This window comes from Melospiza melodia, chromosome 13 (assembly GCF_035770615.1).
Source record: "Melospiza melodia melodia isolate bMelMel2 chromosome 13, bMelMel2.pri, whole genome shotgun sequence".
Lineage (NCBI taxonomy): Eukaryota > Metazoa > Chordata > Aves > Passeriformes > Passerellidae > Melospiza > Melospiza melodia.
The window spans coordinates 8,300,001-8,325,000 of record NC_086206.1 but is presented as its reverse complement, the minus strand read 5'-3'; the positions used below and the strand labels follow the sequence as shown (position 1 = coordinate 8,325,000).

The 25,000-nt window shown below is 39.0% G+C and overlaps 1 protein-coding gene across 7 annotated transcripts in view; it reads left to right on the top strand.

Annotated features, from left to right (window-relative positions):
• The window catches only part of ZNF536 (zinc finger protein 536), a 345,080-nt gene that overhangs the window by 51,485 nt on the left and 268,595 nt on the right, over positions 1-25,000 (top strand). For 6 of the 7 annotated variants that reach the window (XM_063167690.1, XM_063167687.1, XM_063167686.1 and 3 more), the window contains exons 2-3: positions 3,819-3,913; positions 16,250-16,316. The gene's annotated coding sequence lies outside the window, so the exon portion shown is untranslated. The remainder of the gene's footprint in view (positions 1-3,818; positions 3,914-16,249; positions 16,317-25,000) is intronic. The other variant, XM_063167689.1, reaches the window with a different exon arrangement.

Genomic DNA, 25,000 nt, shown 5'->3' with positions numbered 1-25,000 from the left:
TTTTGCATTTATAGGCAGACAGCTTTATGTATTGGAGCCTTCTGAGGACATGGGCAGGGCACACACATGCAGGGAGGAAGGTCTGTAGATGGGGACTGGTACATGGCTGGGCAGGCTCTGGTGCCACGGGTGGAAACCATGCCCCAGCCTGAGAAAAGTGGTGTCAGCTCTCATGTTTTTCGGGCACAGTGGAAAAATACTGAGGTTTATTCCAGCATCCTGCTTTAGGGACTGTTTATCTCTCTTCACTTATGCATGTAACTCCCAGTGACACCAACTGGACCCTTCAGGCCCCATCCTGCATTTGTGATGAATGCAGGGCTCACGTGGAGGCCTGGCAAGGGTGTCCTGCACGGCTCCTGGGCTGGCTTTGTGCTGTCATTGAGCCTCTTTCCCTGCCTGTCTCTGTCCCTGTATCTCTGATGTGCCCAGGGTGAGAGCAGCTATGCCAGGGCAATTCAAGAGGCCCTCAAAAAGCAGCTGATAGGGAATAATTATTTAAACATGACACCTCATTCCATCAGAAAGGGTAGGCTGTTAGCAGAGGGCCTGAGCCTGGTCTCCTTGAGATTAGCAGGGCTTGAACATGGAGTTGAACAGGAATGGGATGTGCTGCTAAGAGCCCCACAATGAAGCCTTTTAGTCTCAGCATTTGGGGTAAAAGTCCTGTTGTGCAGAATAAGTCCATGCTCAAGCTTCTCTTTTTCCCTTGCTGTGTGTTAGATTTCCATCTGTAACCTGCAGAAAACCTGCAGAAATCCTTCTGGCCCCTGCTCATCAGTGGGATGAGATTACTTTCTCCCTTTCATGTCTCTAATTCATTTCAACGAATGAGCTACAAAAGCATGTTTTAAGAATGAACAGAAATTGTTCTGTCATACCCTAGTTATGTCTCACCACTACTTTTTATTTTTGTCATGCTGTTTCTGAAGATTTTTAGGGTTTTTTTCTTCTCTGGGGGTGTGCTGGATCACTCACTGAGCCAAGTGCAACTGCACAGCAGTGCTGCTGTGGGAAGCTTACTGTAATAAATTGGTCTGCAAGGATTCATGGTGCCATTTTTTAATGCCAGGGAGTGTATTAGACACTGGTAAACTGGCCCAATTTGACCTAAGTGGAACTGTCTTAATTTGTTTCCAGGCAGCTTGCTGCCTGTACCTTTAAAATATCTGCTTTACATAGTCAGTGTCAAATGTGTTAGAATAATATTAGCACAGGTAAGTAAAATACCTTTTTATAAGGCTTTAAATCATTTCTGTTACAGTTTAATGTGTAAAGCTACAGATTTTCCCAATTTGTTCGTAAGGTTATGTATCACAGACCTTAAATCATTTAAGGTTTTAGACCTGAGGGGTTCACTCTCAGTCATGAACTGGAAAGCAGATTGCAAGAGACATTGACATGCTGATCAATGACATGAAGCCTCCAAACAAATCAGTACAGGACTTTAAGAGATGAAGCCTTACTGTGTTCTGTCTGTCATCAGAATTTATAAAGCATCTTAGTGAAAGCCCCTTGAGAATCATTCCTAGAATTTTGCAAGTCATGAGCGTGTATGTAAGAGCTGAATTTTTTTAAACACAAGTAGCCTTGTAATAGCATAGCAAAAATGTGCTCTGTGATGTTGGTGTAGGAGTACTAAGAACTTGTTTAGTGAGATAACATCTTTTAGAAACCTAACAGTTTATTATCTTTGTTTCTGTTTGTTGGCTTTTGTGTTGAATGAGCTGCAAGTAAGCACTAGGAAGGTATATCTTCAAGAATTTAAGATATCAACAGGAGCAGAAATTCGAGACAAACAAGCTGTCACTGTTTTTAGGTAGTGTGCAACTGAAAATGTTGGATGGGACCTATGTTTATCTGCAGCAGTCCAGGAATTTGCTGTTCCAATGTGGCCAAATATAGTAACTGAAATTCACTTATTTAAATTCTAAAGTGTTATGGGCCTTCATAAATGGGACCTGAATCCTATCTAGATGCAATTTTATGTTTAGAAAGACCAAATCTGATGACAAGGTTTCCTTTACCCAGTTACAAACTGATTTTTATTCTCTCCAGTCAGCATTGTAGGTGCTTCTCTTGACTTTTGCAGTGTTTTTATTCTCCTGTAGCTGGGTTTACCCATTGATATGGGGTGCTGGGTTGGAGTGATGCCTTGTACCTGCTCACCACCCATTCAGCTCAATAGGAAAGTGTCTCATGAGAGGGACAGGCTTTGCTGTTCAGGGCTTATAATTCAAATTCAGAGATAACTGGCAGGTAAAAGAAAACTGGGCATGAGGAGAGAGCAGGGAAGAATGTGTTCCCAGGTATGAGGAACAATGGGGATGGCAAACCAGGTGATTACTGCAGGATAGTTGGTGCTTTGCTGTGGAAATGTTAGTTTTAAAGAAAGGGCTTGAAGCCTGAATTGGAGTAATTCTCCTGTGTCAGCAAAGTTGCGTGGCAGAATTATCACTTGGAAAAGGCTTTGAAACACGTGGCAAAGCCTGGCTCAGTCTGCAAGCGAGGAGGGAGGCAGTGGGATTTGGGAAGCCTCGTGGTGAACCATCACAGTGGCAATGAGTATCCCATGGTTGGTGTGCTGGGAGCCAGAGGGGAAAGATGAGTTGGTGGGGACAGAGTGGGACTGCAGGAGCACCTGCACTGGGTGTAATCCTGACAAGGTGGAGGCTGCAGAGACCTTAGAGGATACAGGACAAGTGTTCTAGCAGTATTGCACTAAGGGAGGGCTGTCCTGCTTAGTAGTGAACTTCTGTTCTCAGAATTATTTCATACTGTTTTCATCATCAAGAGAAGCCCTCAAACTTGTTGTTTGCCCTTCAAGCCAATGAACAGCATTGAGCAGCAGCGTGGTCCTGTTGGTGCTGACTGATTTAAACCCAATGCAGTCCAATGGCCAAGCTCCTGATGATTTCCCCCAGAAATGAAGGCTGGGAATTTTGTCCTCACTGCCCACCATGGCACCCTCAGAGCAGTCAGTGCTGCCAAGGTGGAGCCCTGAGGCTGTGGAGCTGGAACTGTGGTTTCAGAGCTGCTCTATGAAAGAGTTGGGTTGATGTAGATGTACAAAGTGTATTATTTGGAAGTGACCTTTAATTTTATTTGTTAGACATTCATAGGAATAAACATAGTTAGAATTCTCAGTCATAAATTCTTCAGATTATAGCTTCAGTCGAGTGAACTTTATTTTGCTCTAAGAACGCCCTTTGTTTTTGTCTCTATTTTGCTTACTAATGTAATGGCCCTAAATTCACTACTGACAAATATCTTGGAAGTATTCTGCTTGGCTTTTACTGCTGGCTCTTATCTGTTTTAAGTAGGGTTTATTAGATGAGATCATCTACAAAGGACTTATTTCTGTTATAAAATGGAATTAAAAAAAAGTAAAAATACAATTAGTAGCTGTTCTCTTTTTACTCAGTTTGAAAGATTAGAATATCAATGTCAAAGAGAATAACTGGGTTTCTGGAGTATGCTATGCAACTTTTGTTTTATCCTGTTTTGTCCTCTTTTGCTGTACTGTCTAGGGGAAAGGATCAGAAGAATTTCATTCTGTTCCTCATCATTATTTTGAGAGGAGGTTTTCCCTCTCAAAACAATCCAGAACTGAAAGAAGTTTTTATTTCCAAATATGAAATGACCACCAAACATGTATATTATGAAAACTAAAAAATAAAATGTGCTAATCCCATTAATATTGTAATTCTTAATGCTCTCTGCTGTCCTGTAGATTGCCTGCTTGAGGTGGCATTGTAATATTTTAATGTAAATGTCTGATTCAAACACTGAGTTTTGACATATTAAATTTCTCACAGGTTTTATTTTTCCAGTTGTGACCTTCAGTACCTGTCCTGTGTCTTTTAAGAATTTCTTCATCCAGGGAACAAATTCATTGTCTTAAGAATAACTGGTAAGAATACTTATATTGTTCTCATAACATTTTCTTCTGCTTATGGATCTGAGTCTGGCTTTGTTTTTCCAATTAAAAAAAAGTAAAATGAGGTACTTAAATCAGATTTTTAAATCTGTTCTTGCATGGTTTTTATGTCTTCAAAAATATTATGTTTATGTCTTGCAAAACTTTTTATTGTAGTTCTTTCAGGTTTTAGTCAGCTACAAATAAATTTTTTTTTCAAGAAAAAATTCTGCTTGGTAAAATCACGAGCATTCATCTTTATGCAGTTGATATGTAATAATTGTGTTGGGGATGAATCATCATTTATTACTTTATCATCAGACTGCTGATTTAAAAAAACCCATGACACTCCTGATTAAATTAATTTTATCATTTTTTGTTTTTTTTTTCTCCTCCTGTAAGTTCAATAGAACATCTCATGCATATTATTAAGAACCATATTCTGTTGTGTATTAGCATGAGAAGAACACCCATGAAAATCAGTGGGTGGAGGGGTGTACTACATTGTATATGTGATTTTCCTCTGAGCTATTCCAGTGCAGCAGAAGAAAAGCTCCTCTAAAGTCTGAGAAATCAGATTGGTGTGGAAATAAGTGTGAAATCAAAATTGGGTTATTTGGCCCTCAGTTTGAAATAAAAGTCTAGCTTCCTAGGAAATAACTAATAATTAATTCCACATTCCACATGCATTAATTGATCCCTAAATCAAAATTTCGGATAGCTTCTGCTCCCAAATCAAATTCTTATGTTATTTCTTTATTTTAATTGTTATACTGGGTTGTCCATTCCTTTTTATATCTTGTGAATTAGTAGAAACTCTGTGATTCAGAGGAATTGTGCTGATTTATAGCTGATGTGAGAGGATATCCAGGCATATTAAAGCTTCAGTACTGCAAATGCATAAGCAGGTATTGAATTACTGATGCTAATGGAATTACTCACGTGAGTAAAGTTAAGTAGAGACGTAAGTGTTTTCAGGATTGATGTCTATACTTATGAATTTATATCATTTAAGAGTATGGCTCACAATTTTTAAAACTTACTAATTGAATGTGAGCTACTGGATTTCATTCTAGACAATTGACTTGAAAAGAATTACAGTGACTTGATTCTAGAATAATTCCATCAGCTTCAGAGAAGATATGTGGATTTTTTAATGCTGTAAATAAGGATGTAGTTTGGCCAATTCACTCCACTGATCCCCACTAATATCAGGAAATACTTGCCAGAGTAAAGGAGGAGCACAGGACTGGACAATTAGTGATACAAATGGTTTCAATCAAATGGTTAAATAGCTCAGCAAAGACGTGGTTCGTTTTGTAATAGCATTTGGAATCCAAATAAAACCATCTGAGGGATGTGCTGTTTGTTGTGATGTTAATGCACAAAACAGAAAACTCTCAGCATGTCTTGAATTTCAGGGGGGTGTTAGGAAGCCATTATATGTTTAAAAAAAAGAAAAAAGAAAAAAAATTCCAAGCCCACAAACTTAAAATACGCCTGCAGAAGCTCCTACTCAATTCTAATTAACAAAGCTTACCTTTCTCTTGACCATAGAGGTCATCATGTAAACTATTTAAATTGATAGTAATATTATGCAGCACGAAATTAATTTTACATTGTATACAGTTTTTATTGTGACTTTATCTTGTTTCAAAAGTGCTTACTTTCTGATTTTGTGGATATTACTGACTGGATTACTTTTATTTTGGTTTTTACACAACAGTTATATTAGAAATTTGCTGTTTTATTCTTACCTTCTTAGTAAAAATCCTTTTATCACACAATGGGTAATTTATATCCATTACCAGCCCTTTCAATCCTTTTCAGTGGTGCTGTCAGTGCCTTTGGCACAGTAATGATTAATGTGATCTAATAATAGTGTGCCATTATATTACCTTAGTAAAACATGTACCAACATCCTATTCAGATCTACCAAATTCATAGCTTCCTATAATATTTTTGTTGAAAGACAGGATTACTATTTTTCAAAGAGGAATTTTTTTTTTTTTTTTGCCTTTAACATATTTAATGAAATTCACAATTCTTTGCCATGGTAATCTTCGTGCATGCATTTGGGCTTGATGGGTGAATTTTATATCATTCTGCATTATTATGATTTGTTAGGCAAATTGTTTGACACGTAAAGAAAGATATGCATTACATTGTTTTGCTTTGTTAAGGGTGCATTTTAAGCACTCGCTATCTTCTGATTATTCTGCTGTATTTATCATAGAGGGTATATTTAGATTGCAGTATGCAAGAACAAGTATTTGGGCTAAAATGTGTCTTTTTCTACGTTCTAACCCAGATACTGCCACGTTCTGTAGAAGGCAAGCTCTCTGCTCCTCTGCCCAGCAGAACCAGTTTTGGTCATGGTTCCTTTGCTGTGGTGCTTGCTCTTTGGCAATCCCTTGCCTTTTTTTTGCCAGTAGAAATGTGCAGAATGGTGCCCAACTGTGAGCTAGAAACTGGGATCAGGCCTGTGGTTTTCAACCCAAGGTAAAAGCACCAGGCAGCCAAAGCCACGGGGATCTGCCCCATAGCTGAGTTTCACCCAGATATGCCATTGCTCGAGCCCAAGCTCCAGCTCTCAGGTACTGCCAATTCACACAGGAGGCAGAGAAATGGTCCAGAGAACACGTTTTTGTTGGTGCTTGTGCACGTGTTGGAGCAGTGTGTGACTGCCCTCAGCCTCTCCAGTTAGGGACCAGGGGTGCATGGAGGGGTTTGGTGCTGCTCTTGCATTGAGCACTGATCCCCCCAGTCCTCTGCAGCAGGACTTTCCACTCTTGGCTTCATCTGTTTAATAATGCCCCTAGTCAGCATGGCTGAAGAGTTGGGATCACACTGCATCCTTGCAAAGCATCTTAAATCTTCATCACCCCAAGATGTCATTACTGCAGTCAGGGAGTCACATACTTAACGCTGTCGCATCAAAATCGAAATGAAACAGCGTGTCCACGTTTTAACTCTACTTTGTGATGTTTGTTAAATACATACTCTTACTGTTTCATCATATCACAATAAATAATGAATGAGAAAAATATTTTAATCCTGTCAATAGTGGGAATGTCTAAAAACAAGCAAAGTGTGTGTATGCATTTATATGGATTCCTTATTTGATTTAAGCTAAGCAATACAGCTGTAACATGATTTGAAATATGCAATCAACGTAAACGAAGAAAAATATTTTGAATGCAGTATATAAACTGTGTGGTTTTTTAGACATATTTTTAGGAAAAAAGAGAAAGATTATGATTGTCATACCATGTAACAATAATACTGCCACTGGAAATATATGCAGCAGCTTTATTTTCTGCCACGGTAAAGACAATCTTAAGTCTTGGTCATTTAAATCAAAGACATTCTCATCTCTTCCACGTAGCTGATTCTTCATGACATAACAAGAAATGAAGGGGAAAATAAAGCCTGAAATCTTGGTTTAGCATTGTATTCAAAAGGCTTAAAGAAAGTTCCAAAAGATGCTCCCCTGTTTTTAGTAATAAACAGTTATGTGCAAAATAGAAAAGCCTTTTACTCTCCAAAATTATTTTACTAATGGAGATATAATTATTTAAAGCTCTAACTAAGCTGTACCAGTCTTGAATTAGAGATGCCTTAGGTTGGACTGTGTATTGTGCAGATTGCATTGTACCTTACTGCTATATTGTTCCTGCATCCTGCAGTTTTACCAGTCAGGGCCAAGCTGAAATGGAAAATGGTGGCTTTCTTTTTTGGGTTAAGAATAGAATGGTCAGTGAAAGATTTCTGCCTCATTTTTCCACATGCAACTCAAAATAGATGTAGTAGACCGCAGAATAGACTTCTCCAAGGTCTAAAGCATTTTCAGGGTCTGGTTCATTGTTTTTTGATATTGTTCTGTTCAGTGAGAGATTCTTGTACCAAGTGCTGGGGGCACCAGGTTCCTCAGGGTTGTTTTATGTCTCTTTCATTGGTAAAGTCAGTGAATCAGCCAGCCAAGGATTATTTCATCTGCACATCTGCCCATCTTTATTCTGATGGGACAGGGGCCCTGGTGTGCCATCTCTGGAGTAGCACAGGTTGGAGGAGGGAGAAGAGGAGCCTGATGCAGCTGCACAAGCTGTTTAAGAGCCCCATTACACTTCACTGCCCTTGTGTGAGCTCCTGCCCGTGCTGCTGTACTGTGATCCTTAACACACTCGGGTAGGTTAGGAAGTGGCTTCTTTTGTGTGACTCTGAAAGAAAGGCCTCCCAGTAAGCAGAGGAAGGAGAATAAAATGAAATTAAAGAATCTTGGCCTCATCTTGAAAGACAGAAAAGCACAAGAGGAAAAGAATTTTTGGCTTTTAAGGCTAATTTTATCTCTTGTGAGGCCATCAAGTCAATGAGTAGAAGTGGCAACTGGAAGTTCTTGGGTTGTATTACTCGCCACTGGATTACTGTGAGACTTTAGTAATGAAACATAAATGTTCTCTCTGTTCCCCAGTGGACATAATACCATTTACCTGTCTCAAAAATGCTTTGTAATTTAATTAACACTTGGAGTGCTCTTTGAGCTCCTTAGATAAAAGCAGGCAAAATGAGTCAATTGTTACAGAAATCCCAATTTATCCCCGTTTAAAAAAAATTACACTTTGTCTTGACTTTTTCAAACCTCAGATAATGTTTGATAGGAGTTTTGGGCTTTGTTCTTACTGGTCCTTGGAGTCACTTATTCTTAGTGATTTGCATAGGCACGGTGTAGGTATTACTTTTTTGTTCAACAGAGTATTTTGGTGGGTCATAAATTACCAGTCCCTGTGCTGGGAATCTGCTTCTGAGAGAAGCATACATTTTTAGAGAAGAGTTTGAGTTTTGCTAGACAAGTTCTTCATTATTCTTCAGTACATTCCTTTCATTGTTTCGGGGGAAAGATTTCTTAATTTTTGGTTGGGCACTGGATGTAATAGCTTGGTTTTTGTTTCATGAAGTTATGCTATATGTTACTGAGAGAGAAGTATTGTAACTACAGCTCTTCCACAACCCTGTTTCATTACCACATCCTGTCCTGGCCAGATCACTGACCAGTGACCAAACCAATTCTTATGTAATCATTGCCTGGAAGTACTCCCTGATCTGTCTTTGATTGAAATAATTGTCCAGATGCTTCTGCTTTGTAAGACAGCTGAGATGTTAAGTTGATTTTTGCACCTGTGCTGACCTCCAGTAAAGAAGTTTATTTTTCAGCAAGCAGAAACACTTGCAGCAGGTGAGCTGAAGGTCCATCCATCCATGTTTTCATCTTGTGTTGGTAGCAGCCAGGTCCTTCTCTCAAATCCTAAAGCCCATCTCATTGCTCCTGGGTACCTAATTCATTCTCACACTTTTTCATGCATTCATGTGGGTTTTGCTGCCTACCCCTCACTCTTCTTTTCAGACTGTAGAAACAGCACACGCATACCTGGATACAGCTGGGCTCAAAGTGAGTTTCTTGTAAAAAGTCTATGTTCATACATTTTCTCCCTTTTAATCTACTTTCTGCCACTGTCTTATTTTAACTGCTCAAAAGGAGTTTACACACGCTCCTAGATAAGGAGATAATCTCAACAAGCATCTTACCACAAGCAAAAATGTGGCACACCTGTTTGCACACAGGCTTGATGAAATATCTCAAAGTTATGCTAAGCAAGTCTGCCATTCCCTTCTGGTATTAAAAGTGTCATTATCTTGAAGTTCTAAGTTGCACTCTTTGTGTAACAGCACATAATAAAACCTAGAAGTAAGTTTATATCTTTCTTATTCTTGCCTTCATCCTCTCCAGCAGTTGTTTCAGCAGAACCCTTCTGCTTTTGCTTTGATAATTTAAATAGACAGTCTGATGCAGTTGTGACAAGCAGGGCTGACTCTCAGCTCTTGTGGAAATCTGGCAAAGTCAGAGTAGCTCAAGTGATCTGCCACTGCTTTTCAAATATTTCAGAGTAATACAAGCTCCATTTATCAGAAACTGTTAATCTTTTTTCTAACTCTAGATCTGACTTCCCTTTTGTATAAACTTTACATTTATTTCACTTTTTAAAGCACATTCAACCACAAAAGAACTGGAGAAAAGGTAGAGGGAGATGCCTGTGGAGTTTATACCTCTGCCCATCTGCAGTGCTGGGTAGCAGGGCTGGGAGTGCTGCAAGTGTGCAGTAGCAGTGTGGGCACCTGTGCAGCACTTGCCAGGGGCAGCTTGTTTTAACAACAGGTGAAAGGGTGCAGCTCTAGCAGTCTAAAGCAGAAGCTTCTCTGCCTTTCTCCCTCATGCCCTTGCCCTGGAACATTACATTTTTTACTGCAAGTGTGGCTGGATAAAAATAGAGCACATCTTAAGGCTCTTAATAGAGATCCCAAGTGTTGCTTTGAATGGACATTGTCCTGTGAGCTCAACAGTGGAGGAAAATTCTTGTGTTCCTTTTCTTTCCTGTGGGTAACTGCACATTTCATAGCTGACCAAATATGCCAAGGCTATGGAAAAAGAGAAAATGGCAAGATGACTATTTCCCCAAAACAGTAAACACACATTGCAGCCTGGCTTCTTGTTTGAGAATGCAAGATTTTACTTTTTGAATAACTACTGTATTTTAACAATAGGCATCAAGTGGTTGCTATGTGATACACAACAGTGTTTTTCATGAACTTTTGGCTGCTGAATAAGCCCAGCAAATATGGGTTCTTACCCTTTTAGTTTTCTGGGTCAATTCATTTTGCACAAAGGAGAGAATGATAATTTGAGTTGTAGGCAGAGAATGTTTTCTTTACATAGTAGGGAAGATGAAAGCTGTTTTTATTTGATTTCTTTTTAAATTAAAAATTATAATTCTTTATAGAATTACAAATAATTATCTTATTACTAAAGGCATCCCATAAGCATGTTAGAGTCTTTCTCTGTAAAATAATTGCTGATTGTCACTGCAAACAAAAAGTGAGGGAGAGTGAGGGGAAACAAATATATATGCAATGTGTATGCGTGGAAGTTATTTTATTTTTTCAAAATGGTATTTGATTGCCTCAAAAGTAAAGACTTAGACAAATGCTATTTCTTAGGTAGTGCTGGCTGATTATAGACCATATAGAGTTGTTTTCTGAACTGCTGTTGTCTAAATGCTCAGCCCTTTCCTGCTTATGTGTCAGAGAGGACAGTGTCTATCAGATTTAGTTGGCTTCCTGATGGGACACCACATTGAGGGTGCTTTTATGTTCTTATCTTCCCTTCTTCTGTTGTTGGAATCCCATGGAGCGGGATTTCTGCAAAGTGTGGAGCTGAAATCTGCGTGAGAGCAGGGGCTGGCACTCAGGAATGGGAGGGGAGGGGGCAGGTGAGGGGCTGGAGGAGCAGGAGGATGCCAGCAGCTCCTGGGAGCACACAGAGGAGCAGCATCAGTGGCACCTGACAGGAGGGAGGAGGAGGAGAGGCAGAGAAAGGAGAATGCTTGGGATAGGGGAGGAAGGGCATTCAAGTTACCCAACGGAAGGGAGAGAAATGGTTTCTAGCTGTGCAAAGGTACGTGAGAACATGTACCTGACTAGTTCTTCAGTGCTGAAATACTCATTTAATGGTAATTAGCTCTGGAATAAGTACACTCACAGAGGTGTACACAGGAAGGCTTTGGCAGAGAAAGAAGGGCTTGGTTTGGAGGAGAGTGAAAGTTTGAAGTGTTGCTGAGGACAGCTCCACCGTGTAGAAAGACAAAGAGGATGGGTGGAAGGTTTATCATGCTCTTCTCTGAGGTGTTTCTAAGCCACGAGCTGTTCTGTCCTGCAGCAGATGTGGACAGGGCTTTGTTTAGTCTTGGCCAAATTAATGGGACACAGAGTTTATGTGACAGACTCACCAGGGCTCTGGAGGGCAGCTGGCTGAACCATGGGAGTACTGGATTTGGTTTCTCAAGGAAAATACAGCTGTGATTACTCTTCCTTGTGCTGTCTGTGTATGACAGCATCCATCAGTGCTCATCCATCCACTGAGGTGTCACAATGAGACGTGTTTGAAAATGCCAAAGATGTACAAATTTCATCTGAGCACTGTGGCTGTTCATTCTCTAAGGCTCTTTTCTTAGCCCCTCACCGTGTGCCAAAACACAGCTCTAGAGCAGGCTCCAGAAAGGCTCCAGTCAAAGTCCTCTCTCCTATCATCTGGACATAGCTTCAATCAATTCTCACAGTGGCTGCAGTTCTCCATTTGTGTAATTTACGTAATTCCATTAGGTTGAATAAATTTACACAAATTTGTACCTTCTTCTGCTGGGGAGGTTTGTGTTGGTTTTTACTGCTTTGGGATTTTTTGAGCATAGTCAAGCTCTGTCTGCATGCAGCCACTGTGGCAGATGCCAGCCAGAAAAGCACCCATGTCTCACCTTAGAGATTTCCTTACTGAGAAGAATGAAGAAAGTTACAATACATCCCAGGTCACTGCATCCTGACAATGCTCAGGAAATTCTCATCTTCCCTCTGCATTTTCCCAGTTGCCCTTCTCTATTGCCTCTTTTTGGTTAAGTTCATTTCAAATTCAATTTTGAGGGAAGTACCTTTTCTCTTTGGTCTCAGACACAGCAACACCCCTGCCCCACAGATGATAATAGGGATTGCTTACTCAAATAGAAAGAAAAATTCTTTTATGGATGACATTTTTATTTTATTTTATTAGATGTTCCATGTAAAGCATTTATCATTGGAATAATTTTCCCTCTCAAAGTCATATCAGACACAAAGCTGTCTTCAGGGCTATTTCTTCTAGTTCACTGGACAGCTGTTCTGCCTGAAAAGAAAGAAAAGATCATATATCAATCAAAGACTTCAGGAGAATCCTTATGTTCTTTATCTAATAGGAAAATCCTAACTGTGAATTCTTGATCTTCTGACTTCTGCTTTTTCAGTTTGAAGAACTGCACTGAAATATTTTGCAAGACTATCTGTTGGGTTTATTTTTTTAATGTATCTTTTGTGTGTCATTTTGATGCTAGGAGGGTGTTACAAACTCATCTGCACTGGTGACAGCCACATCATAAGCAAACAGTTTTCTTACCCCTGTGACTCGATTCATCCTCCTCTGAATGTCACTATGGGCAGAAATTAGTGCTGCTTAGCAGAAACAAGATTCTCATCTCTGCTCTGCTGGTGCTGAACTACTGATTTCCAGTGGAAAGAGACTAAAGGGCTGAAAGATGCCCAACCTGCAACCTTCTAAACTAGTACAGATGTCTGTATTTAGTCATCATTCTGAAGTTCTGTAACTCCAGTGCAGTGACATAAGTAACATAGAATAATTATTTTTTAAAAATATTGCTAGTTATACAAGTACCCCAGTCTGCCATGCTAACTTAATGAAGAGTCAAAGTACATTAGAGTTCCTGGCCTTTAGAAAATATTCAGAATACTTATACAATTTATTAAACAGTATGTATGCACAATTGCAGAATTGAGATTAGCGTGTGTCCTTTCATCTGTGAGTGTGAGGTGAGACACAGAAGTGATGATGCTGCCTTTCAGCCTAGCACTGATCACCTTCCAGACTGGAAACCACATCCTGCAGGCAGGGATTCCTGGCTGTGTTAGGTTGTGAGCTGAGTGTCAGAGCATCTTTGCACTGCACAGGTACACTGGAAACAGCCTGGAGGCTGACTTGCAGACACAGGAGCCTAAGGGAGCTATTAACCAAACTTGAACATTTTTGCCCAAGGGAAAAACAAAAGCAAACTCAGCTCCAAGAAGGTTTTTGTATGCACCTGTTGGGGCCCTTTAAAGCAGTCTGTTCCATGTTCATGCTATGTTGGCATTTGTTGGTATCTTCAGAGCCCACACAATGCCATGTGGGGCCCAGCAATACAAAGATTTGCAGTGTTTTGGTGTGTTTTGCTGAAAGAGCCCCTCTGTTCTCTCAGCCAGCAGACCTTGACTTTGGTAAGGCTTTGCAAGGGCTGTCTGGCCTGGATTCCTTTATGTAGGATTGCAAGCAAAATTAAGGCATGACGCAGCTAATTATGCAAGGGAAAAGAGGTATGAGAAAGGAAAGATGTGCCAGCATAATTGCTGTAAATTCTTGTATTTACATATACTTAAAGTTGTCCTGATCCTAAATTTCCTGAAGCAAACGAATTTATTGATTGTAAGCAGATCTTGGATCATATGGCTTGCCACATTGGATCAGAATATTGGGCCATCAAGTGCCATTGATTATGACCAGAAGCAGAAGATTTAGAGCAAGAAGCAAGAAACCTGTGATCACTCATTTTAGAATAAGCTCTCCTTAAGGATGCTGTAATTATAAGCAGGACTCATGGCCAGTGTGCAAACTGTGATAGCTCCAAACAAAGGGAAAACAATTGGGATGATTTAATTTGCTTTTGCTTTGAAATAATAATAATAAAAAAAAATCAGTTTTATTTAATCAATAGACTCTAGGGTTTGATGTATGGATGAAAACTTACAGTCAGTGGAATAATACTTCTGGTTAAGCACTTCTCATCAGGAACTTATTTGACCTGTGAGCTGCTTCATTTTTTAAACTTAGATGTCTCTATTATAGAACTTCTAAAGATTGTTGCAGTGCCAGCATGGGGAGTGTGTGTGTGTGCTTTAATATGGATGCATCTTGTAGGAGAGGAGATAAACCTTTTTCTTTGTACACAGACACATACATGATTTATCAAACATATTGCATTACTCTGTCTTTACAGTAAAACGTACAGTGGATGTGAATTACTCTATCTGTGAAGGATTAGAAACTCTGATGTTCTGTCTTGTATTCAAGAAGAGGATTACTCTGCAGATAACGTGCAGATAATTTACTTTTAGTGAGGCAGTGCAGTTTAAGGACCGAAAAATCAACTTTCTTGAGGTAAAAGGAGTAGGAATTGGTATGGAAAAATATAGGGTAGTTGACCACTCATGGAAATTTCAGGAGAACATCAGAAATACATCATTATATATTTATTGAACAGTTGTCATTTCCATCTTCCTAAAATGGTCTTTTGATTAAAAAAAATTAAAAATATGTTGTAAATGCCAAGTACCTTGAAATTCACCAATTTTATTGCATGCATTGGCATGATTGGTATGATTACATGCCAACAGCTCATTTGAATATGAAACATCTGTACATTATTATTTAGGGATTTTTCATCTGTTGATTTTAGAAATGAGGATTTTATGAGTCCTTGCATGCATAATTGTGTGTTACTTATATACAGAAGCAGTCAGTAATGAAAGAATTGGCCAAAACCATACTGTATATGGTTTTGTGATTAAGATAGGAAATGCAGTGCATGAAGAAATACAATATGCACTGCATTTGATTTTAGGTGTGGCAGCAGCAATTATGATTTTGTAACAGTGGAAGTAACATGACAGTTCAAAAGCACAGTGAGAAGATTATGCTTTCTTATACACAGCAGTGTAAATTCTTAAAATAACAATGTAATTTTTACATTTTTCACTGGAAATCAAGATAATCCAATTTAGAACAATTTATTCTCAACAGGTATGGTAAAAAAAAAGATATATCATTCTGGAGCGTGGTATAATACATTAATTTTTATGAGTGAGTTATGAAGATGTACAACTCAGGACCTAGGATAAACATCATATTCCTTAATTAATCCATTACATTATGGCACATATGTGTCACTTTTATTACCCTAAAATGAAAAATGTTGGGGAAAGAAAAAAAGCCTGTTTTTTCTCTGTATTAGAAAACCTTTCTTATAAAATCATAAAAACATAAAATCTAAGGCAGCAAACACTATTAATGAGTTAAACATCTAAATTCCTTGAAGACTTGTAAGATAAAGAGCCATCATCTTCTGGTAATTGTTCAAATACGTTCTTAGCTCAAATATATTAAAGCTTCTGCATGCTGTTTCTGCATGTTTAAATGAATCCAGACAACTTAAATTCCAGCTAGAGAATGCTGGTGAAGCTGTGATTGAGCAACAATATAGGAACATAGTGAGAAATGAAGGAAAAAAAATATCTGTCTTTTTAATATCCCAAAATGCAGTGATGTAGATTTTCATAGATTCAGAAGCCACCCACAGAGATCTACAATGAACCTTTCTGTCATATGGATCTTATCCTAGCCAGGATTCTCCCTTCTGCTCCAGCACAGATCTCCAGGAATCTGGTGAATATTTTTAATGGGTAGGAAACTCATAATTTCTAGAAGAAGGATGGCAAAATGTCCTCTTTGCCTGAGTGCTCTGGCCCCACCTTAAGAAGCTGTTCTCTTTGTGTCTGAGTATGATTGACTATCACATTTTAACCACAGAGTTTTACTTACAGATTGGAATGAATATTAGGCTTGTAATGATGAGTATTTTGTGTTTTCAGCAAAGGGTCTACGAGAGCATTGGTCACCCATTGATTGAAGAATTGGGTCTCAGCACACTCCAGCCAGGTAAGTCACACCAGCCTGCAGCTCCCAGCACCTTTGGTTGGGTGGGTGCTTTTCTCAACAGCAGTCACTGCCAGGGCTGTCCAGAGCACATCTGGGAAATGACACCAGATCTCATCAGTTCCTGGGCAGAGACTTCTCAATGCAATTTATCTCTTTGGTTATCTAATGTGGGAGCTGTTTTCCCAAAATGTGGTGTTTCAGTTGAATCTAAGTGCTGGAGCTGGGTGCTGAAACAATAACTGCATCTTGTCTACTGCACTGCATTGGAACTTCCTGGTATCAAACCCATAGATTGTGAATGTCTGCTTTGTGAGCCCAAATGATCTTTTACATATCTGTGTGAATGCATTTTCACGTGATTTCACAATGCTGGGTTATCTGTCACTATTTGTCATTTCTAAAATCTGATACTAATAGAATTTAGTATTTGTCATTTTACATTAAAATAAGAAAAGACATAAGACAACACAAACCAAAACACTATTAATGAAAAAACCAAATTAGAGATTATTGTGCATTGAAGACACAAAATTTAATACAAATTAGCACAATACAAAGAAATATGTTTTTCTGCTATCTCAGTATTAGAAGAATAGCTCTGCTTTTCTCCATATGTCTGTGTCACCAGGTTGTTATTTCTTTTGTTTAGTCATATAATAGAATGTGTTGAGACATATTATCCTCAACTTGTGTAACAGCCTACAAATACTGATTGCAGTTTGAGCTTGTTATGGAAAAGTATTGCCCTGTGGATTGAGAAAATGACCAACAGCGGACTATAATCTATGAAGCTGAGAGTAAAATTGCCAACTAGAGGTCATTTTTCAAACCAAGGGGCAATAGTTTTCTACTATAAACTGAATATTACAGTCAGTATATGTTTTATTAAACCATTTCAGAAACTTGGGAGCAGTTTCATTTAAACTTCTTGCTTGATGTGGCTCAGAGAACAGGCCCAGGGCAGCCCACAGAAGAGGCCTAGTGCAGTCTGTATAATAAATATTCTGTATACTCAGTAATTATGAAGGCTTTAGGGCCTTGATGGTGAATGGCCATATCCTGCCACCATTCTGAATCCTTAGCAGCAATTGAAGTCATTAAGATTTGTGTATAAAAATGAGTGCAGGCTGCTGTTTCTTACTGTAATACTGTGACAATCTAGAGCCCAACTATATAGAAAAGCCAATTATGGCTATTGCAATCTAAAAGATTAAAAGGAAAATGCCTTTTCCTCCTCCATATCCTCTTACTGTTTTTCTCCCCTACTGAAGTATGGAGATGATGGCACTCACACAGGGGTGATTGCCTTAGTCAGTAAGAGGATTTCCACTCTGGAATAACAGAAATGACAATAACCATGCATGGGCAAAATGAAGCCTTTAACCTCTCCTATAAGACACCTTGCTTATCCATAGAGGGTTCTGCCACCGTGTGCCTGGGAACAGAGGTGTTTTCTGCAACCATTACCTGCAGTGATTCTTAGATGTTAATATTTTTTTCAGTACAAAACCCTCAGTGACCTTCAGGGTTTAAGGAGAGTGATGGGGAGTTCCAGCTTCTCTGCAAAAGTGGGGTGCAAAGAAGTATCAGGAGGACCACAGTGGCTTGGGCAGAAGGAAGCCAAACAGAATATTTCACTTTTTCCTTGAGAATCCTTGATAAAAATAATCTTGTTTAGAGCTCCTTGTGGGACTTCTCCTTAGCTTCTTTTGTAAGCCTCAACGTCAGTTTGTCTGCCTTGCAGGATTTCTGATTTTCTATTTTGGGGCAAAACGCAGAATCTGATCCTGGTTCTGTGGCATAACCATATCACAGACCAATACTACTATCTTGTTCACAGCACACATATTTAAATTCCTGCATGCCTAAGTTGGAAATTCACATGTCACAATCATGCCTGTAAATTGTGAGTTCCCATGACCATAATTGAAGATTTCTATCTGTATTTGCCAGATTATTGCATAGTTACAGCTATAGAATGGGCAAATTAGGAGCAAAATATGTTTTTCTACTTGGAATTTTTAAAAGCCAGACCTTCCATCCATATGGGTGTATATATTATAAAAACACAGACATAATTTTCAAATGGTCATAATTTTAAAGGTCTGCATAAAACTTCACCTCAGCAAGGGTGATGGATTGGAGTAATAAAAAATGGAGCAGCAAAAGTCCTGTTGTACATCTAGTCCATCTTCTTGACATTACAGGATTGTTCCCTACAGGGTACTTGCTGATCCTTTGTCCAGAGCAGGTTTAAATGTCCCAAGCAGTGAAGTTCCCACTAAAGTTTGACAGACATAATTCAAAGGATATTTTTCTGAACCTCTATCTAAAATTGAACAGTTTACCATGATATGTTGGTCATAACTTCAGGGACCTGTCCTGTGTGCATCTCCTTGGTGCTTCCAGGCTTCCAAATATTTGCAGAAAATCTCCATAAATTACTTTGTATTGACCATGCCATTTTCTCTCATCCTCCACCTAACACTGTCTCTGGGCAGATTGTGAGGGTTTTAAAGACTGGGCCAAATGAAAATAATGCTATTAATTTAGTGCTGCATGTATTGCCTAATATACACACACTATATATACGATTATGTATCTAGTCTGTGTTCATTTCTAGGGGGATGTTGTTTAGAGGACTGTCTGATTGTATTGGGCTTCTGCAAACATATAATTAATCTCATTTTTAGCAATGCTTAGCTCCAAGCTGATGGTGTAGAAATATAGGGTTATTAGTTTCTAGAACATTTTTATTATGCACTTTCTATTTTGATTGACAACTATTAATATTTTAAAATGACAGAGCTAAAACTTATGCTGCCAGATAGCATCAAATGTAATGTATACTAAGTAAACAGAAGCATGTGAGCAGGATAATATTTATTGTATAGTTACACAACAATGTGCAAGAGACCAGAGGGAGAATTATTCTTCAAGAGGGATATTTGGTATTTTACGCTCTCAAGAAATACAAACTCAGGACTGAACTTTGTACCCCATTTCCTCAGGGCAGCATGCAGATTTTATCATCTATCCTGGATGGGTTGTTCTTGAAAGCTTCCATTCTTCACCTTCCTTTTTCTCAGATTGTCTGTATAGAGATGAGGGGGTGAAGATCCTTCCAAGATGAATTTTATGGCTCCTCTTTTTTACCATTTGATGTTTTTTCTTGTAGCTCCAGCTGAAATTTCTGTTGAACCCTTTTCCTTGAGAGAAACTGTCCTTGAGAGCTTGACTGTGCAAGTCAGGTCCTGTTGGGGAAGAGGCACAGTCAGAAGTGTTGTGCAGTAGGAGATTCACAAGGAGAAGGATTGTAGCCACTGTGCCCAAGTCAGGTTGCAATTTCTCATTTGGGGAAAAAAAAAAATTAGCCAAGCAAATAGTAATTTTGTCTTTAGAACAAAAGTTATAGTTACTATGAAGTATATGCAAATTTCCCATGTTTTTCTAGTGAATATTTAATACAAAGCAATTAGAAGCAGGATAAGAATTACATAGCTTTTAAAAACAACAAATGAAGAGGCTCCTATTTTCATGACACAACTCACCCATCTAAGATTACTTATGGAATTCAAGGGAACAGGAAGGAGTTGGAATGTTCAGAACCTGGTTAAGAAGGTCATTCTTAGGTCTCTGTGCCCCAACTGCCCTGCTGGAGCCAGGCCTGGCTTTAGAAGGATGGTAGAGATGTGCATCTCCTGAAAACACATACAGACAATTCAAACAAAGTGAATGGAGATGTAAATTCTTGTGCTGTGTTAACAAGTAAATTGATAAAACTAGCATTAGTCAATAAGGAGGAAGACTTTAGGCTTTTTTTTTTTTTTTTAATAATTTCAGTTTGCGTCCTTAAGAGCAAAAATTAGCTCAGCTTTAGAGAAGTTTGTCAGGCACAAAATATTTTAGGCAGAAGTACCTGGTTTATCTTGTGTAGTGAAAGGAATAAAGCTGTGTTAACCTTGTGTTCTATCTGTACTAATTTTTCATAATTTAGATCTAGCTTGACTATTTCAGTGAAGTACCATGTGTACCTATATTTAGCAGAAGAAACTCTAAGAGGCAACTCTTATTATTCTCAATTCAAAATTTTATGAATGATGAAGAGTAACCACTTGTGTTTGTCCTTTACCCACCACCAAAACAGGTAGCTGTAAAATGACAAGATAATATCATTAGACAGTTGGTTTTGACAAAAAAAGATTAGCTAGAGAAGAGAAGGAGAGTCAGTGGGGTTGATATATTTCACATTTATTTACTGTCCTAGGTAAATGACTTTTCCACTCATTGAGACAAAAGGTATCCATGTGTGAGGTGTTTTAATTTTTCCCTGAATGTGCCTTTACATACAATGCCTGTCTCCTGCTGGGGCTGTTGGGCAGCACTTTTAAACAATTGCAGTTTCTAGCTGCAATTAAAATGTTGTTAAACACAAGATTATACATATATAAAATACCTGATCACCCAGCATTTATTATGAACTGTTTGATGAAGTTCTGCATTCATTCCTTAAATAGATCACATCATATTTTATTGTTGTTAAATTCTCTTTTGGATTACAACCTTCTCTTTTCTCTTAAGTTTACATAGTTGACTGATGCAGAATTCATCCACTGTGCCTTCTGCACTTCCTTCAACTTTTCCATTCCTTGCAAGTGGTTTTCCTCTTGGCTTGTGCTTGGCATCAGGTTGATGCCATTAGCAAAAACATCTTAAAATGTTTATTATGAATCTGGACTGGTGAGGGAATTGCAGGTGCTTGTGGAAGCAGAGTAGTTCCTGTCAATCAAGGCAATGTGTCATCGTGCCTGATGTACTTGTGAATTGTTATCAATCCTGTTACCAATTTCTGTCTAATCCCTCCTTGTCCATCTGTGATGCTTATGGTTCATCTCTTCTGGGCATTAATATTCACGTTGCAGAATGATACATCTAATGAGCGACCCCACTTTGGGGGAACAGTGCCATGTTGTGATGGAATAAAGTGTCATGATGTCTTAAGTAAATAAGCCAATTGGTCTGGGAAGAGGAAAAAAACCTCATCTGGCAGGAAAAAAATAATAGGAGAGGCTGTTGGTGTATGACTCCCACTGAAATGAGGGTAGTACCCAGCAGAATATACATGAAGAATTGTGCCATCACACGAGTAATCAAAGTGAGGATGGTTTGGATGCTGTAAAGTGCCTTTCAGGTAGGAATTTTAGGTTTTGCAGCCATGGTTCCTGTAAACTTCCCTACTATTCTCCGGCCCAGTGCAAACTGTAATGTTTTGTTCTGAGATTTGGGAAGAATTGCGTCAGAGATGTTACTCATAGGGGTCTTTACTGCAGCCTTAGATCACCAGGGTCAGGATTTCAATGCCAGTACTGTTCCCATTTGAGCATCTCCTTTGTCTCCTGTAATGTAAATCCTACCCTCAAATGCTTGTGTAGGGTTGGCACTGATATTCAATGGGAGCAAAGGCATCAGAGATCAGATGGAAAATATGTATATTCTGCATCTGTGTATTGTATGTGGCAGCCAGGCAAAGTGATGGAGCAACACTTTAAAATAAACAGGATCTTTATTATACAGTCAAGTGGGGAAAAAGTGGATGTTTCTATTTATCAGTTGGGGTTTTTTTTGTCTTGGGTGTTTCTATCTTTGACTGATACAAATATTTTGGAATCTAAACATATCTCTGCAATACTGTTGTGTCTTTGTTCTGGATTTCTTTCATCTTAACTTATCAACACAGTATATGAGCCATTTTATCCTACAGTGTGATCATCATCCTAGTGTGTATTTGCTCATTAATGTCAGGTTAAGATCTAAAGAAGTATGAAAGTAGGAGTGAAATTTCTTTCTTTCCTTTTTTTTTGTTTGTTTGTACTAATCTTTTTTTACTAATAATGATGGAAAAGGAAAAACTGTGCTGTGGCTTTAGCTAAAGAAAATATATACACATTTTCCACAAGTGTTCTATTGCTTTCAGACTTGGGCTGTCTTAAATATTAGAACTCAAACACGATCTTAAAACAAAAAATGTGATCAAGTCTCTCTTTGGAGTAGGGACTAATTGGTTTGGTATTTAGAAATAATTGAAATATCCTAATAAAATATGCATTAGAAATAAATGTATGTGAAATGCACATTCTAATATTTATACTTTTTCACTGAGTAGATTTTTTTTTACCCATATCCTTTGCATAAGTTCATTAACAGTTGGCAAGGTCTGGTTTTTTATACACCTGATGTATATAGTGAAGAAATTTTGAAAAGAGAAAGTACCAATGGAAAAATGTAAGAGCTAATAATTTTTTTAAATTGCTGTGGGTTGTTAATGGGACAGACATTTGTTACACAAGCTGTCTTCTCTCTTTTCCTTTTTTATTTTCCCCCCAAAAATTTACCCTAAAAGTATTTTTAGACAGCTTTTGCATTTCTTAAAAAACATAGAAACAAAACTAAAACAGCTTTCTGATTTCCAGTTAAAAAACTGAAATTTTCTGGAAGGGTACAGACAGAAGAAGGGGAGTGGGCCAGGCAGGCCACAATTTACACATTGGGTGTATAATATAAGGTGTTGAAAATTCTCCCAGCTGGAGCCTGCTCCTCTCCACTGGCTAGGCAGGAGGAGAATTGTTCCAATCTTGGCCACGTTGGCTGACACTGTCCCAGCAGCAGCTCTGGGCGAGTGCTTGGCAGAGGGAGCCCACAGCAGAGTCCCACGGGGAGCGATGGGCGCCGATCCTGTGCTGACAACGGGGGTCAGAGGAGGTTCCCCAGCTGAGCAAAAGCCTCAAGAACTCCAAGTGAGGGATTCCTTTTCTCCTGGGGAGCTCGGCTGCAGGCTGAGGGTGTTGGATGGACCAGGCTCCTGCAGGGCTGCTCCTCATGCCCCACCCTCCACCTGAACCATCCAGCCCTTGACACTGCTGGTGTTTGTTCCTCAAAACCCTTCTTTCCTTTTGTGGGGACACATCACCGCCCACAGCCTCATAAAAACAAGCACTTAAGGATATGTTTTGTCTTGAAAGCTTTTAAATTTGATTGAGATGATTTCCAACACAAAATACATTTTCTGAAGTTTGCAGGGGTGGGTATGCAAATGTTTTGATAGAGTTGAAATGCTTGGTTTACATCTGATCATTTCAGATGGTTAGGGTATATTGTAATAAAACACACTAAAACATAAATGACAGAATTTAAGAACGGTGTTTGGACTTTCCTAAGGTAAACGTTTTCACATTGCAACGTCAGTTTTGGCCTGTTTTGGGTTGAAACCAAATTGTCAGCTGAAAGTTTCATTTTTAACAGATTTACCTATGCTAATGAGCTTAGCAGCTCTGGCTCTTTCCTCTCAGTCCTTCCTGAGAATCACCCTGTCTGCCTCTACTTGTTGCTTTATTATTTTTCAGAGCTGTCAGTTTTCAGTCCTCTCCAGACTCCCTCCCCTGTAGCAGGAGGCACAGAGGTCTCTTTACTGCATTCAGAGCATGAGACACAAAGAAGCCCACAGTCTAGTTACTGAGCTAGGTTTATTGCAGCAAGTTGGCATTGTAGGGCACATTCTTCTCAACATCTTGAAGCTTTTAGCAAGTCTTTTTTCTTATTTGAAAACTGCCACAGTTTGGCTTCTGTTTATGAAGGAGTCACAGCCCTGCAACACTGATTTGTGCTTGCCTAACTCTGTTCTGGTGTGCTTTCAGTAGCATGGCAGTACTGTGTGAAACCTTGCAGCTTTTATTTACTACATCAAGTTCAGCAGCAGGCAGTGCTTGAATTTGAGTAAAACTTGTGTCAGAAAAGTAAAAAAGGAGATAGAAGGCAATTTTTTGAGTACATTTCTGTACCCTCCTGTTTGTGTACATTTAAATTTATAATAATATTATTTATTATTATAATGTGTTAAGACTTGCAGGATTTCACAGCTTTGTGGATCAGAGGTCTTCTTTATTGACAGGCATTGTCAATGCAAATTTTCCCAGATCACCCAAATACTTTATTTCAAGAGACTGACCCTCCAACCTTGGCACTGATGCTAAAAATATAAATTTATATACTAATTAAGGTAGTACTGACTTTTAATGACAGTTTAATACATGTTAGTATTTTTTAATACATGTTAGTATATGAGACTACACAGCATAGAAAGTATGTACAAAAAGTTAATCTATCTCCCTGGAAATAACACTTCTATTTCTTCCCTTTAGAGAACAAATTTTTTAAAAAGCTTGTTGACATCTTCTTAACTAAAAACCAAAATCACCCTAATTGAAATGTTTAAAATATATTTTCTGAGCCGTTCAGATCTCCCCAGAGTCTGTCAGGCTGCTGCAGGGTGCAGCAAGCCCTCTTTGTTCCAGTTGGGCCCTCTGGGCAGTAAGAGTGGTGTGGGAAAGGTACTCTGAGAGGGTCTAAAACAGACAAGTGGGACTGTGCTCTTGCTTCCTCACTTCCAGCCAGCCCTGTCACGAGGAAAAATCAGAGCAAGAACCTCAGAGTGGGAGCTGACACCTCTCCAGCCTCAGGCTCAGCATTGGGTGCTCTCCCAGAGAAGATCCCTGATGGCCTTTGGTGCCACCTTTGGTGCCACCTCTGGTGCATCCTCTGCTCGTGCCTTGGCTAGGCACTTGGGTCTGTACTGAGTTTTGGGAAGCTGGGCAGGCTCAGCAAGGCTGTGGAACCTCCTGAGCGTGTGG